Below are 17,889 nucleotides of genomic sequence, written 5' to 3'. Positions count from 1 at the left end.
AAGCAAAACACCCAGGAAGAAACTCAACACAGAAGACCATAAGCGCCTACTGCCAGCTAGCGTTTCAGAAGTATTATTGCAGAGCAACACAAACAGCATGTAAAAGTATAAATACACGACTACGCGCGAGGCAGGCGATCACTCGACGCTGAAGTATAAAACCAGCCTTTATGGTGCAGTGTGTTTGGTTGACACCTTGTGGTTAAACTGGATATTGCAGTGTAAATTTAAAATATCAGAGGCTTTTTTTTTTGACACCTCCACTAATTTGGTGACTAGACGCAAACACAAGTTGCCAGATTAATGAAATCAGTGGAACTGACCCTGCCTGATAATCGAGCCTAACAGTGTAAGCTGCTCAGCTAATGTTTACATTTGTAATATCCATAATACTTGCTAATTAGAAAAATCCCTCATGTGTTCTTTTATAACTATGAATCTCATTTCAGAGGCTCCTACGATCCTTAGGAGGTCACATTTTCAGCTGCACTAGCATATATTGAGGCACCCTGCATGACTAAATTGAGTTTTTTTCTGTGTTTTCAAGGCAACACAGAGTGCTTAAGTATAATTGGTTGAACTGGCAGCGTTTACCGGTCATCCTAATCTTTAATTCTTGAAAGTTTTTTTTTTAATTACTAGGTTCTGCAGGTTGCAATGTCCTGAATTTTGGTTGCCAATCTTTAGACAATTGTAATCGATTGTTTTGGGTCAGTTTGGAATTTTCCCAACCAGCGCAAAGCCCAGTGGACCGGAGTGAGTGCTCAGAATTAGCCCCCACCCCGGTCCATTGCTTAAAGTTTTTAGTATTTTGAATATTCAGAATATTCTCAAAGTAAATTTGAGAATTTGAGTAAAGGTTGCTGGCTCGAGCCCCAGCGGGGCCAGTTGCCATTTCTGTGTGGAGTTAGCATGTTTTCCCCATGGTGGTGTGGGTTTCATCTAGTTTTCCAAACAGTTCAAAGACATGCTCTATAGGTGAATTGAATGAACTAAATTAGCCGTAGTGTATGTGTGTTAATGAATGTGTATGAATGTTTCCAAGTACTGGGTTGCAGCTGTAAGGGCATCTGCTGTGTTAAAACATGTGGTGGATATGTTGGCGGTTCACTCCGCTGTGTTGACCCCTGTTCAGTAAAGGGACTAAGTCGAAGGAAAATGAATGATTGAAAGATATCTTTCCAAATCGAGCTCTTCATTTATTTATCATTTTCCTTTCGGCTTAGTCTCTTTATTAATCCGGGATCACCACAGCGGAATGAACCACCAACTTATCCAGCATATGTTTTATACAGCAGATACCCTTGCAGCTGCAACCCACTGAGATATTCATATTATTCAATTATATTCATATCATAATATATATCGCAGCAAAACAAAATATCACAATGTGAGATTTTTCCAATAGCAAGCAGCCCTAATCTGCAAACATTTTAGGATATTTTATCCTTTAAAAGAGTCATAAACATACATATTTCACCTTAGACTGTTCTTCTGCTGCAGATCATACATTTCAATGTTTAATGTGTTGTTCACATAACTTAATATCAACTCAAACAAGCCTGGCCTTTCTTTTCTGACATATCCTGCATCAAACAAGGCATTTTCACCCACAGGGCACCTCGCTGTATATCTTCCCTTTTTCGAACCACTTTCTGTAAATCCTAGAAACGATTGTGCCATAAAATCCCAGAAGTACTGTCTGGCACCAAGTTTCAAGTCACTTAAATCACCTTTTTGTCAAAAGAAAAGACAGTTGTTGACTTTCGGCATGGCAAGTTGGGCTGCTATAGCTGCATTAACAGCAGCAGGTCAGAGGGGTCTCTGTTAATTTAACACCGCTCTGCCCTAAAGCCGACAGCCATTAACCTCACACAACCTGCAACACCAAAAATGTCGCACATCTCAGGCTGGCTTTTTGTCTTCAGATTGCAAACTCTAGAAAAAGGTTTAAAGCCGAAAGATTGAATTTTTCAAGCAGGAAGTAGGTCTGCGAATAAATAATACAAAGACAAGTGAGCACTAACGTTTCAAGGGTTAATCATGTACCAGCAAAGTAGCCTTAATTGCTGGTATTTAGTCCCTGGTGGGTGTACCTTTCACTGCTGTTTCTGCCACTCTTTCTCACTGCAGGTGAGCTCTAATCCTTTCTGGTTTCATGTTAGGGGCTGATTAAATCATTAAACACTCTTGCACAACATGCTCTTTCCTTCTGCATAGGGAAGACGTTAATCCTTTGAACTGCATCGTTATTACTTATTTGGATATAAGAAAGTAGCTATATACGAATGTTATCACTATAATCATTCAATGAAAGAACATTATGAAGACTTCAAAATGAGCATATGTGGATTTCGTTTAAGGATTTGTGCCTTTGATTTTCTTCTTTGTATGGGATGACAGAGACTGATTCATAACTAGCAAAATTATCATTTAAAAAAGCAATTTGAACGTTAAACATGTTTATCGGAAGCCATAATGTAGATGTAACAAGCATAAATAATTGCCTTCAGTATGTCTGTGTTCTCAGTTTGCTTCATCTTTCAGCACAGGATGTTCTTTTTTACATTTTTAGCAAGTAGGCAGTGAAAACAAGGGTCCTTGAACCTTATAAAATGTTGATCATCAACTTCAGGAGGTCAAACTTAAAATTGCATGAGCTGAATTTTCTATTATTTCTCTAAAATGAATGCAATGTTCTTAACTGTGTAATGATTTTTTTTTATTATTATTTTTGCTGAGACGTGTCTAATAGTAGTTCAAATTCATAATATGGTACTATTAATTAGAATAATTTTGAAATGGTCTCTGTCTAGCCATAACTCAATGAATTAAATGGGTGTTTGTAAGCCAGTTGAAGATTTTCGTTGGTGAACCAACTTCAAGCTCTGACTTGTGTTTTCAGTAGCTTCTCTCTTTCCAATTTTCAGCTACTTCTAACTGTACTGCCAAAAAAAAGGGATTGGTGAGGATAAACACGTCATATACACTCACCAGCCACTTTAATAGGTACACCTTACTAGCAACAAGTTGGACCCACTTTTGCCTTCAGAACTGCCTTAATCTTTTGTGACATCGATTCAACAAGATACTGGAAGTATTCCTCAGAGATTTTGTTCCATATTGACATGATAGCATCATGCAGTTGCTGCAGATTTGTCGGCTGCACATCCATGATGTGAATCTCCCATTCCACTACATCACAAAGGTGCTCTATTGGATTGAGATATGGTGACTGTGGAGGCCAATGCTTAATTGGTATTAATGAGCCCAAAGTGTGCAAGAAAATATCCCCCACACTATTACTACAGCCTGCAGTGGAAAAGCTTTTCATAGGTAACTCTATTTATTTAGATGTTGTTTGAAAATATTGATAACTCTATACCAGGATAGACTATTAGTTATTTGCACTGCTCTAGGTGGAATGCATTGGTAATTATATAAATTAGTTGCTACGCTTATTTTGTGCATTGTTAGTAAAAACACCCACAGAACATTTCATTCCCATCAGCACTTTTATATGAATATCTCAAACTAATTTTCTCTGTTTATTAGATGTGACCCTTCAGGCAACATACTGCAGGTAAATATAGAAAATAAATATGCAGGTGAATCAGAAAAAAAGAAAAGAAAGTTAATTGATAATTATCACTACAGTATGAGCAATATCATAGATATACAGTTGAAATCAGAATTATTAGCCCCCTATTTTTTTTTATTTTCCAGAGCAAGGGAATTTTCACAGCATGTCTGATAATATTATTTTCTTCTGGAGAAAGTCTTATTTGTTTTATTTCGGCTAGAATAAAAGCATTTTTTTATTTTTTTAAACACCATTGTAAGGACAAAATTATTAACCCCATAAGCTATTTTTTATTGTTTTGATAGTCAACTGAACAAACCATCGTGATACAGTAACTTGCCTAATTATCCTAACCTGCCTAGTTAACCTAATTACCCTAGTTAAGCCTTTAAATGTCACTTTAAGATGTATAGAAGTGTTTTGAAAAATATCTAGTAAAATATTATTTACTGTCATCATGGCAAAGATAAAAGAAATCAGTTATTAGAAATGAGTTATTAAAACTATTGTTTAGAAATGTGTTGAAAAAATCTTCTCAGAAATTGGAGAAAAAATAAACAGAGGGCCTAATAATTAAGGGGGGAGGGGGTTAATAATTCTGACTAATTATATATATATAATATGATTTAATATTGAAAACTAAAGAAAAAATCTGAAATTGTGAGAAGAGAATACTTAAAAGTTTATTTTGGATGTTTTTTTTTCTTTCTTTTTTTGCAATCCATATTAAAATATGAAAATTGTAAACATAAAAAATAAAAACTTGCCTGCTTTAAAAAATGCAATATGTTAAAATTGGCTACCGTAGTGAATCTGGAAGTGTGCAAAGTATGCTTTGTAAGTTTCCTGTGACACCTCATTTTGGAATAGAGCAGAAGTCAAGGCGACCAGAAGGGGTCAATCAACAGAATCTGTCCTAATTTCCAGCAAAATGATCCTTGAGAGTTTTAGCTTCCTAATCCTAAACGTGATCCTTACCGAAAGCAAAAGAGCGGTCCAAGGGACGCCTGCAGATGAGTATGCAGCTCACATAATGCCATTACCCGCTCCGCAGTGAGAGAGAGGAGAGCCGCAGCTCTAGTCTAATCCAGCCCAAACCTGACAGACAACACCGCCCTGATTCCACTTTAATTGAAGACATTTTATTAGATTTCTTTCTCTTCGCTTCTCCCCCATTGTTTCATATGTTGGGAATAAAAGCAAAAGCTTATAGTGGTTGCTTTCTCATTTTCTCAGCCGCACCGATCCATCAGCCGCTACATATTAAAGGAGTCATGGGAAAAAATGAAAGATTTCGGGGGGGTAGTGATAGAACAAGAAAAAAAATGAAACATTAAGGGCTTGCGCTGAAGCTGCCAGGATGAGATCCTGATCCAATTCTGTGCTCCCTGCTTTATAGATATAAGGTAAAAGTGGAATAATTGGTCTGTTTATTTATCAAAGCGTTCGTCAGTATGAGTGCAGCACAGCCTCATCCTCAAACTCTCAGAGGACCGGGATGCTCTTTCACTGATGTGTCGACATGAATTAGAATGCTTGGTTTTAACACACTCATTGTGCATTCCTTATTTTTGGCTTGAATACTAATTAGACCTGCCTGGTTGACATGCAAACATAACAAGCTGAAACAAACGACTGCCCAAAGTTGTTATTTAAGCAATATCACACAAGCAAGAGTGATGCTGCTCTGAATATCAACTGGATGTGAGCTAAAGTGTGTAAATTGTCATTGCGGTTCTAAACTTGTGTGACTTTCAGTTCTTTAAAAGGATTAGTTCACTTATGAAATAAAACCTCCTGGTAGTTTACTTTACCCACTTGTCTTTCAAGGTGTTTGTTTCTTTCTTCAGTCAAAAATAAATCAGGGATTCCAGGACTTTTCTCTATACAGAATGTGACCTTAATGTGATCTTTTTCTTATTAAGGTTTATACCTGACAAAAGTCTTGTTATCTATCCAAGTTTTAGGAACAACAGATTTTTGTTCCAAATCAGTTCTTTCTCTTTCGACACATGCACAAGGCAAACAGAAACTACCTTTTTTAATGTTTTGAGCTCCAATTTTGAATTCAGTAATAATAATAATAATAATAGTAATAATAATAAATAAAAATAATAATAATAATAAGAAGAAATAATAATAATAACTCCTTACATTTATATAGCGCTTTTCTGGGCAAAGCACTGTACATCTCCTCACCCGCCATATCCACACATCCACCTGGATGACTTGACGGCAGCCATATTGCACCAGACCTCACACCAGTTGATTGGTGGAGAGGAGACAGAGTGATGAAGCCAATTATGTAATGAGGATGGCCATGATGGAAAGAGGCCAATGGACAAATTTGGCCAAGATGTCAGGGTTAAATCACACATCCTGGGATTTTAACGACCACAGAGAGTCAGGACCTCGGTTTAACATCTCGTCCGAAAGACGCCTCACTGAGCAGTACAGAGTCCCCGTCGCTATACTGGGGCATTAGGACCCACACAAACCACAGATTGGCCGCTCCCTGCTGGTCTCACCAACACCACTTCCGGCTGCAACTTAGCTTTCCCATGTGGTCTCCCATCCAGGTACTGATCGGGCACAGCCCTGCTTAGCTTCAGTTGGCGACCATGTGAGAGTTTCAGAGAGCTAGCAGCCGGCAGTGTGTATGCGCACCACATCGTGATTTGAATATCCAAAGATTAGAAGTTATAATGTGTTCTGCTCCCCTGCAGTTTCAAAAATGATGCAAATTTTAATTTCCAAAAATAGAAAAATTTCAAAAACTTGGAAGTAGCTTTACAATTAAGCAAATTTGCAAAACTACATTGACAAAGTTATTAACATTAATAGCAATGGATTGCTGATGCTGCATTTTCATTTGTCATTTCCGCCTAGCACCCAGTTCATAATGGTGGAAAATGGGTCATTTTGATAAAAATTCTGACAATTTTTCTTTTTAAATTAGGTAAGAAAGTAATGAACTCCTTTGAAGAAGACATACAGGTGAATAAATCATCAGGCAATTTTCAATCTTTAAGGTTGTGTTCACACTTGTAGTTTTATTTCTACCCTGGTTCATTGGAAGTATGTGCCCAGGGATACATTCTTAAGAACCAAGAAATATGTACCTGGATCTATGCCTTTGTGCAGTTTTTGTTTTTAAAAAATCCACTAGAGGGCATCGTGTACATCTCAAATAAGTTACTGGGGCACGTTTTTTTTTTTTTTTTTTTGATACATGCTTTTCTTATGAGTCCACCAGAGGCCGCTGTGTACATTTCTGCAAATCTTAACAGCAAATATATTGTTGGCACACAAAATGCAACCATATGTACCGAAAAGTTTATATTTTTCATTCTCAAAATGCATCACTGGGCACATTTTCCCAATGAGCCTGTGTTGGATTAATTGGTTCTGTTTCCAAAAAAAAAAAAAAAAAGAAAAAAAAAAAAAAACATGTTTAAAATGGTTTTAACAATGTTTTTGATTCATTTTCTGGCCATTTCAGGTCCATTGCTGGAAATAAACGATAAGGGAGCTCTCATATTTTAACTAAACTTTCAAAATTGGGTAATCTTTAAATGCTTCTTAAAGCAGTGAAAGTGTCCCTGGTGTTTTGCTACTGTGTGAAATCGTTCAGTTTTTAGAAGAGCTTGGTCTTTCAGTATACAGTTTGGCAGAGAGTTAGATGCCAGTGTCGATTTGAAATGATTTATATTTGTAGAATGGGATTTTAAGTTAAGTGACAATCCATCTTGATTAAACTAGAGAGATTTGGCCTGGCACAGAGAAATAATGAGGATGATTCAGAGAGAACATTATTGGACACTAGTGCTATACAGTTGTCGGATCAAAGACAAGCGTTGATGTGAAGGAGGGCCAGATGAAGGATTTTTCCTCTGCTGTCAGTTCTTCGAGACTCCGACTCAGCTTTCACAGTTTCAGAGGACATGTTAACTGATGTTGACCATGGTTAGGAGGCTATGATGGAAAGAGGCCAGTTAGGAAATTTGGCCATGATGCCGGGGTTAAACCACACATCCTGGGATTTTTAATTACCACAGAGAGTCATGACCTCAATTTAACATCTAATCCGAAAGATGGCGCTCACTGAGCAGTACAGAGTCCCCTTTAGTATACCAAGGCATTAGGACCCATAGAGGAACATAAAAACCTACTAGTGTTATTGCAGAGCAAAATAAACAGCATGCAGAAGTTTAAATCAACCTTTAGTCCCTTATTTATCAAGGGTCGCCACTACAGAATGAACCACCAAGTATTCCAGCATATGTTTTATATATCGAATGCCCTTCCAACTGCAGCTCAGTACTGGAAAACAGCCATACGCTCTCACATTCTCAGACACACACACACACACACACACACACACACACTCCACTCATACACAAGACCAATTTCGTTTACCCAATTCACCTATAGCGCATGTCTTTGGACTGTGGGGGAAACCGGAGAACCCAGAGAAAATCCACTTGAATAAGGGGGGAACATGCAAACTCCACACAGAAATGTCAACTGGCCCAGCAGGGACTCAAACCAGCAACCACCTTGCAGTGCTAACCACTGAGCCACCGTCCCACCAATTTGCAAAAACTTGTATTTATAAAATTCTTATCTCATCTATAAGATGATGGTGTGTGCGTGTCTGGTAACACTTTAGGTCAAGGGTGTCTAAACTCGGTCCTGGAGGGTCTGTGTCCTGCACAGTTTAGCTCCAGCTTGCTTCAACACACCTGACAGGAGGTTTCTAGTATATCTAGTAAGGGCTTAAGCTGGCTCAAGTGTGTTTAATTAAGGTTGGAGCTAAACTCTCCAAGAAAGCGGCCCTCCAGGACCGAGTTTAGACACCCCTGTTTTAGGTCATAAGTCTCAAACTCGATTCCTGGAGGGCCGCAGAGCAGTTTTGCTCTAACCCTTATCAAACACAGCTGATCCAACTAATTGGAGTGTTCAAGACTGCTAGAGACTATTAAGCAGGTGTGAGTTGAAGGTGGATGGAGCTAAACTATGTAGAGCCTCAGCCCTCCAGAAATTGAGTTTGAGACCACTGTTTCCTCCGGTTTCCCCCACAGTCTAAAGACATGCGCAATAGGTGAATTTTGTATAAGCTAAATTGACCGTAGTGTATGTAAATGGGTTTGTATGTATGTTTCCCAGTGATGAGTTGCAGCTGAAAGGGCATCCGTGGCATAAAACATATGCTGGATAAGGTGGCGGTTCATTCCGCTGTGGCTCAACTCTAGATTAATAAAGGGACTAAGCCGAAAAGAAAATGAATGGATGAATAAACTGTACATTACCAATAGCATTCAACAATTAGGGATAAAACAGTATAAATAATTAAAATAATAATAATAATAATAATAACAATCAGCATATTTGCAATGATTAATTTCTAACCATCTAGTGTGTGTGTGTGTGTGTGTGTGTGTGTGTGTGTGTGTGTGTGTGTGTGTGTGTGTGTGTGTGTGTGTGTGTGTAAGGAAGCAGAACGAGAGTGCAGGCAGAATGGACCGTTGTTCTGTCTGTTCTCTCAGACATTGTGTCTGTATTAAAGCCACTGGGCTTTGTCTCTCCTAAGCTTCATTACACTTCTAAACACAGACATCGAATGCAGGGTTGCCCACGCAGAAATTCTCAGTGTTTTCTGTGCAAACCAGACTCTGGCTTGTCATTTTCACATTGTATCAAACGCTGAAGAAACAATCATGTTTTGCCTGCCAAAACGCAATGCCTTGCTTATCAGGAGTTGACAGCTGTCCTGTCACACGTTCATTTGAGCGGCTCCAGTCGCTGACTCCAACACTCTGAACCACATTCTCTCCAGCTTGTTTGTTTTTTTCTCCATTTTCTCTCTCTCTCTTTCACTCTGTCAGCAGTGGGCAGGCAGGTGGGCGTTCAGACAGGTACTTTTTCCCACTCTAGTAATTACTCATTCTGCTCTGACGGCGCATCTCACACCTTGTGGTTCATTTTCACAAGGCACTTGCAAGGAATTATGGAAGAGTGTGTCTATGTGTGTGTGTGTGTGTGTGCAGGCAACAAATAAAGTCAGAATTATTAGCCAAATTAAATTATTGACCCAGCACATTTTTCTTTTATCCCAATACCTGTTTAACGGAAAGAAGATTTTTTTATAAACACATTTCTAAGCATAATATATTCAGTCAGAGGGAAGCGTGGTGGCATAATGAGCAGCACTGTCGGAAGGTAAGAAAGTTGCTGGTTCGAGCCTCGGCTGAATCAGTGGCATTTCTGTGTGGAGTTTGCATGAGCTCCCCATGTTGGCGTGTGTTTCCTCTGGGTGCTCAGGTTTTGCCCACAAGTCCAAAGACATGCGCTTTAGGTGAATTGGGTAAGCTAAATTGTCCATAATATACGTGTGTAAATTAGAGTGTATGGGTGTTTCCCAGTAATAGGTTGCAGCTGGAAGGTCATCCGCTGTGTAAAACATATGCTGGATAAGATGGAGGTTCATTTCGCTGTGGCAACCCCAGGTTAATAAAGGCACTGAGACGAAAAGAAAATGAATGAATGAATGAATGAATGAATGAATGAATGAATGAATGAATGATTTTGATAACAAATTTCTAACAACTGATTTATTTTATCTCCACCATGATGACATATTATTTTACTAGATGTTTTTCAAGATTCTAGTATTTAGCTAAAAGTTTAATTTAAAGGCTTAGCTAGGTCAATTAGGCTAAGTAAGCAAGTTGGGTTACTTAGTCAAGTCATTGTATAATAATGGTTTGATCTGTAGACAATCAAAATAAATATTCATTGCTTATGGTGGCTAATAATATTAAAGAAAATAATAATTAACTGCTTTTATTGTAGCAAAAATAAAACAAGTAAGGCTTTCTCCAGCAAAAAAAATTTAATTCTTCGGTAAAAAATTATTACCTTAAATACTGTGGAAAATTTCTTGCTCTGTTAAAGGTGCAGTATGCAAGTTTGACACCCAGTGGTTGAACTAGGTATTGCACACCTAGTTCAATACACACACAAGTGCAGCTTGCCAGATTGACAACATCAACAGGAGTGTCTAACTATCGAGCCTAAAGGCTTATTTAAATGGCATTTTTTTGCCATGCTGTTAAAAGCAGCAGCAGATAGTTCACCTCAGATCTTGAAAATAATCCCAGATCGTTTATTTTTGGATATTACCCAAAATATAATACAGATTTTGTGGTCCGGGGTCATTTCTATCGATCTCAACAGTTTGAACTTCCAAAATGCAAAATTTAAGCACCATAGAAGTTTACTATTACCCCTTTTCCACCAAATCAGTTCTAGTGTTGATTTGAAGCCAGGGTTCTTGTTCCAAATCGGTTCTTTGTCTTTCGACACACAAGACAAACAGAAACTACCTTATTTGGAGTTTTGAGCTCCAATTTTGAATTCATTGTGTTCACACACCATATTGTGATTTGAATATCCAAAGATTAGAAGTGATTATGTGTTTAGCATTATGTTCTGCTCTGCTGCAGTTTCAAAACTGGAGCAAATTTTAATTTCCAAAAATGGAAAAATTTCTAAAACTTTAAAACTAAGTAACTTTACAAGTAAATTTGCAAAACTACATTGACATTATAATGATAAAAATTCTAAACATTCTAAATAAAACAAACCGTTTGAAATGGAACTTTGAACTGTGGCTCAGTGCAAACCAACACATTTCAGTGCTTCAGCATCTACATTTAATAATGTTGAAGAGGTTTAGTATGTATTTAATAAATTAGAAACCTTACCATTTTGGTCGGAGTGCAGTAAGTGCACTATTTTGTGCTTCTAAAAGGCTGTATTTAAATTTTGGTCGTATATATACATTTCTGGAGAGCACCAAATATATGCAAGGAGGTAAATGTTGCAGTTTTTTTGTTTTTGCAAATCCATCAGAAGCTTCTTTGTGCACTTTTTCAGATCTCAAATGTCTCTCGCGAGTGCCTTTCACACCTGCTAAATCCACCAGAGGCCACTGTTGTCTGACTGACTGACTGACTGATCAACTGACCCACCCTCACCCTCCTCTTCCCTAAATCCAACATGATAGTGTTTTCAAAAGCACCCATTGACCTTGACCAACTCCACTCCATGTCACAAGTTTACTGAGGTACACACGGAGGTAAGCAGTCAGCTGGTAAGCGCGAAAATGAATGGTGTCATACCACCCCAAAGCTTTCGTTTTAAAGACAAAATGCAGCCATACATACTTCTGGCTATATAATACACAATCTCCAGAAATGTATATAGGGCTACATTTTCAGAATGAGCCTATGATGGAATTTTCATTTTTGGGTGAACTATCTTTTTAATACCCGGGGTTCCTTTTAAATCTTGACATTTAGTTAGGAGAACCAATAATGCAGCTGTGTATTCTGGTTAACAGTGCATTTCAGTAGCCACACACAAACACACACACTCTGAGGAAGTGTTTTCATCATGGATGTAATGTATGCACTCTGACTTCATTGTTATGCAGAGTGGATTTATATTATTGTGTGGACTCTTCTGGTCCAACAGAGAAGCTGCGGAGAATGCTAGCCGTGGGCCACTGGAGTGCTTTTCTGAGGAGAGGAAATGGAAATGATAATAATGCACAAGAAAGCCGCAGCCAAAAAACATGGCACGGCTAAACTAATTGGTGGAGTAGGGATTTGTTATGCGAATACCATGCATAATTCTATTATTCCACATTAGGAAAGGAGCATCGCATTATTAGAGAAAGCGAGCTCGGAGTTCTCGCTCAGACACACACAGATCTAACAAACACTGACCTGATATGTGAAATGCACTAATTATGTGATCTGATGTAACGCTAATAAATATTTGGAGCATGTTTAAGCGCTGCTTTGATCATGCGTGTTCAGATTGGGAGGTTAAAGCGATAGTTATGAAAAGAAATGTTTTCTATGAAACTCATAAATTTGGGATCTTACACTTCAAATTATTTTGTATTATTTTGTATTGTACACTTGTATTTGTAATTGTATTGTTGTAGATTGATCTGTGGTATTGAAAGGGGCTTTTTTGTTATATTTTATTTAAGTATCTGACCTATAGACTCATTTCTCAGTCATTCTCAGTTTCTGAAAATGTAGATGTGGTTTTGAAAGTATGCACTTTTCAAGCCTGTATGGGGTGGGGGTTTGGGTGGTTCGAAAGACCCACCTCTCGCTGACAAAAGGTCCAGAATTTGTCCCATACATGAGCTCATTGTCCTATTTTGACTGCTATGCCATCATAAATTGTAAAAACAACCCATCAAAATAAGAACCAAGCAGAATCCTCTTTTGGCTGTTGCTTTGGTGTGACTTCAGCTAATTAGTTTTGGTCTATGCAAGCAATTATTTAGCATGAGTTCAACATCCAGATGTGCAAGAAAACACAATCTGACTTAAGTGACGTCATCTGTCACTATTGACCTACTGTATTGTTGTTAAATAGAAAAAACATTTTACAAGTAACGATAACACTTTATTTTGATGGTCCATTGAAGTATTAGTAGACTTTCTGCTTAATATTTCTTAATACTGCTTATGCAATAGACATTTAACTGACTATAAGAAACCTGCCAACTTGTACTAACCCTAACCCTTACCCTAACCCCAAACCCAAACGAACAGTCTACTAATAATCTAATAAGTTGAAATGTAGATGCAATGTAACTTTTTTACAAGAGATTTTACAGTTTTACAATGTAAAATTTTTACAAGAGAAGCTTGGCATGAAGCTCTACATTATTTTGATGCGTTTTTCTGACGACATATGATGGATATAGTTGAATAAAGTTGTATAAAAAAATAATTAATTAATTCATAATTAAAAAACATATATGTGTGTGTATATATATATATATATATATATATATATATATATATATATATATATATATATATATATATATATATATATATATATATATATATATATATATATATATATATATACATATACACCAGAAACTTACATTTTCACTTATAAAAAATGTGGTTGGGCCTGAGTTAAGCTTGTCGTCCTCAAAAAGCCATACCATACAATACAATGCAATACAATGATTGAATGCAGCTTCTTCTCCATTAAATGATCTTAATTGCGACTCAAAGCCTTAAAAGTGTTTTTCTCGCATTTTAAATTTAATGTAAATGTTACAGGACTGACAGAAGCATAGGGACAATTGTATGTTTATGTGTAAGTTTATATATTTGTAGTATTTATTTGTAGAATTTATTCATAATTTCATTTTTTTGATCCATTTTTGTGAATGATATCAATTTAAACTTGCTATTTCTGAAGATGTTTTATTTTTTTTGCATTACAAAACTATTAAATATGTAGGTTCAGTTGGGCTGAGGACAAGGACAATGACAGAGTTTGTGCATTTGTAAAGTGTTTTTAATAAAGAAAGCAAAAACTGAGAACCAAATGAATGACATATTTCTTTACAGAGCAGCTCACAGTAATCAGTCCATTTAAAAAAAAAATTGGGATAAAATACCTTTTATTCACTGTATTTATGTTTTTATTTCAGAGACAGATAATGTATTTTCTGGTAGAGTGTCCTATACAATATTTTTTTTCTTTCATATTTATTTATTCTAAATATTTAGGAAATATTTTTGGTACATCAAAAAGTGTGGTCATGATGACCACCTGAGATCCAGCTAAAAATAGTTGAAATGTTACTAAAATGCAGCATTTGAATCTCATAATTAATTAGAAAATGAGGTAAATACATGCAAAAAGGTCCACTTTCTTAAGAAAAAACAACCACCCTTTTTACCAGGGGCCTGCATTTTTAGATTTTTTATACCCACCGAATCCTTTTTCAAAACCGTTAATCAATGTTGCTATAAAACTAGTGAACACTTTTTCTTAACATTTTCAGTTAATCCATTTTTAACAATTTGCTATTTTGATTATTGTAACAAACTTGAAGAAGACAGCTAGTGTGTAATGAATGTATTTGCTATTAGATACAGATATTGCTTTTTAACAACAGTAACACTCTTCTAAACATAGACTGCGTCCAAAATCGCATACTTTCATACTACTGTATATAGTACGCTAAAAACAGTATGTGAGCTGAGTGGTATGTCCAAATTCATAATTCGAAAAACAGTATACGAGAAGTGTCTGGATGATCGACTACTTCCAATTACTAATTGCAAGACAATTCATGAATGAGGGTTAAGCAACTTAATTGATGCAGGTAGGACACTTAATCATGACAAAATGGCAAATGTAGAATGTTAGAATTCCGTTTATACTATATTGACCATTTTAATGTGGTGATCCCATTGGTCCATGAACATTTCCTGCTTATCTAATATCTGTAAAAAGAGGTGATTCAATCATTAATTGGTGTTATAACAGCTACCGTAACATTATTTATCAATATGTGGAACGTTTTGGACTCTCAGAAGCAATGGAAATTCAAAATGTAAAACAAAAATAGTTCTGGATCATTGTTATTGTTTACATCCCTCAAAATGCTCTATAGAATGCACTTTTCTAATGCTCGAGTAGTTAATTTAAATTAGCAAATTAAATTAAAATTAAATGTTGGACGCTGTCATAACATTGCATAACGAACTCTTCTTTTTCTGTTTTTCAGGTCTGCCCCTGGGAATTCTCCACCTGGCTACTGCCACCCGCTGGACACTCATTGCATCACTGTAAGTATACAAATACTATACATGCACTGGCCGAATAATTAAGAATAAATTAAACAAGGCATTTACAAAAAAAAAAAAAAAAAAAGAAAGATTTTTTAGAAAGGGCTAGCTTTCTTTACACAATCCACAAATATGTTCTAGTTTTAACCAACTGTATACAGTATATTGCTTATCTAACAGCTGATTACACTCTGAAATATATTATATCGACAACAATGGCATTGTATTCAACTATATTTCAATATCAACTATATTAAAAAATCTAAACATCATTACTGAATTGTTTTGGCTTAAGTTTATTAATTTTCTGAGTGCACGGCGGACCTGAGGTTTAAAGATATTTAGTCAGAAAGATGGCAACAAAACCAAATATACACTTTGTAAATTCTTGAATTGCTGATGTGAGCCTCACTTTCTACTGTCTGAAGTGCTTAAATTGTTATGGCCTAATACAACTTGCACATCATAAACTGCGAAAAACAAATCTGTTAAAAAACTGTTTTCTGTATTTTGTGTTTTCCGTTTATTTACAGTTTTGAGGTGCATTATGAGACCATGATCTCTGTTCTGTTGACTTTTGATGTTGAAAATTGATCATTTCTACAGTTTAAAAAAATAACTTTTGTTGACATTTTAGTAGTTTGAATTATTTTAAAGTTTACGAAAGCGTATCAGGAAATAATCGTGACAAATGTATGTAAAAATGTACTGGCAGTTTATTACAAAGTTGTTGTTTTTTACTGTAATATACAGAACAACATCAACCTAGACAGTATATCACTTTTATCAAACTATTAAAAATGTTAATAAAAGTAACTTTTTTGAACTTTTCAAAGTTAAATACAATTTAAAAGCATAAAAAATGGGGAAAAATAAAAACATAAGATCACAAAACACCAAAAACTGCTAATTTACATTTTTAACAGTGTGGGGTGATTCTATACTGCTTTTTTCTAAGTCCTTGCATTCAGTCATACCAGCTGGTGCTCATAAATATTCTGAGTGTACGTCCATGCGTATCTGTGTAAATGACAGTAATTAAAATTGCTTTTTTATTTATTAAACAGTATATAAGATATTTATAATTCATGTGATACCCATATTACAAAAATATATATGCCTATTGGCATACAGTAAATCTTTATCAATACTTGGCTCTCCAACGCCAACTTTAAGGTTAACCAGGGCAAAAACCCAGCCCAGACTCATTCTAATTACGTATCCCAAATATATTTTTGGAGAACGTCAAATACGTCCCAGGAGCTGTTTTTTTTTTTTTTTTTTTTTTTTTTTTTCTCAGTTTTTGTTTTCGCGAATCTGCCAGAAGCCACTCTGTACACTTTTTGAGATCTCAAATTTCTCTCACAAATTCCATTTGTGCCTGCTGTTCTTGCCTAAATCCACCAGACTGACCGACCGACCGACTGACTGACTTACTGACAGACCAATCCACCTAAAAGCAACAGTATCATACCGCCCCATAGCATTTGATTTAAAGAAAATATAATTTGTGATCTCCAGAAATGTATATAGGGCTACATTTTCAAAATGAGCCTGCTGTATGTTGCGAAAACCACATAGAAAAAGGCAAAAAGAGCAAGAGGTGTATGTGGAATGGATAAATGCCACATTCTCTAAATGTCATTTTCTCTCCTTCCCAAACAATCAGCCATAAAAGCTTATCATGGGAGCTTTTTGAAATCATGCATGTAGTGAATAACTATCCCCCACTGTGCTTCATGCACCCCCATGTCAACATTACAATTTCAGTCAAATTCACAATCACTGTGTGCATTACCTTTAATCCCTTTGATTCTTGGTGTGCTATTTTTCCCTCAGAATCCTTTGAGATGACTCAGTCAAGAACGTGTTGACTTGTGTTTACCTACAGATCCCCATACTGTATATCCAGGTAAGAGAGTGTATGAGTGATTATTATTAAGAGAGAGAGACTGAAGGAGCAAGGCTCACTCAGCACTGAGCACTGATTGCATTAAGACTGATTGGATTGGATTTTGTTGAAAAGGCCCATAATTAGTACCACCTGCCTGGGCTGTGACCCCCATTCAGAGTAAGGAGGGGTAGTCAACTCTCATCCCACATCATCGTATCTGTCTCAATATGTATCTCAGGCTACATAGTAACGGCAACAACCTCTATGTACTGGATTTGAAATGTGTCAATGCAATTCAGACATACTACTTACACTATCAATGCCTTTTGTTTACACGAAAAGTAATGTAAATTATCGCATAACTTTCTCTCTATGTCACATCCAAGTGTACTTCATTTAAGTAAGGCATGTAGCTTACTGCTTTTCCTGTTTCTGCTATATTTATATTTAGTTCATACTACCATACCTTTTTCTCCGATATGTTTTATATTCACGCCATACTACTTTGTCTTATTTGAACTTATTCCATGCAAGACGTACTGTCTCTGCCATATTTTGATGTTTAAGGAATATTATACAATACTAATCTTGCTATTTCAACAGCATTTTCATTTCCGGCATTGAAAAGGCACTGTGAAAAAAACAAAACAAAAGGGGGCTAATAATTCTGACTATATATATGCGTGCGTGCGTGCGTGCGTGCGTGCGTGCGTGCG

At 36.4% G+C, this 17,889-nt stretch overlaps 1 protein-coding gene across 5 annotated transcripts in view; it reads left to right on the top strand.

Annotated features, from left to right (window-relative positions):
• Positions 1-17,889, top strand: part of LOC147834029 (uncharacterized) — a 1,152,336-nt gene that overhangs the window by 1,051,678 nt on the left and 82,769 nt on the right. For 2 of the 5 annotated variants that reach the window (XR_015507929.1, XR_015507934.1), the window contains one exon: positions 17,119-17,191. The exons of 1 other annotated variant lie outside the window; for it this stretch is intronic. The gene's annotated coding sequence lies outside the window, so the exon portion shown is untranslated. Of the gene's footprint in view, positions 1-15,218; positions 15,280-17,118; positions 17,192-17,889 lie in introns of those variants that run through there. 2 more of the 5 variants (XR_015507931.1, XR_015507925.1) reach the window with 2 other exon arrangements.

Source organism: Danio rerio, chromosome 14 (genome assembly GCF_052040795.2).
Source record: "Danio rerio strain M-AB ecotype USA chromosome 14, GRCz13ab, whole genome shotgun sequence".
In the NCBI taxonomy this organism is placed as follows: domain Eukaryota; kingdom Metazoa; phylum Chordata; class Actinopteri; order Cypriniformes; family Danionidae; genus Danio; species Danio rerio.
This window is presented reverse-complemented; position numbering and strand designations above follow the sequence as displayed.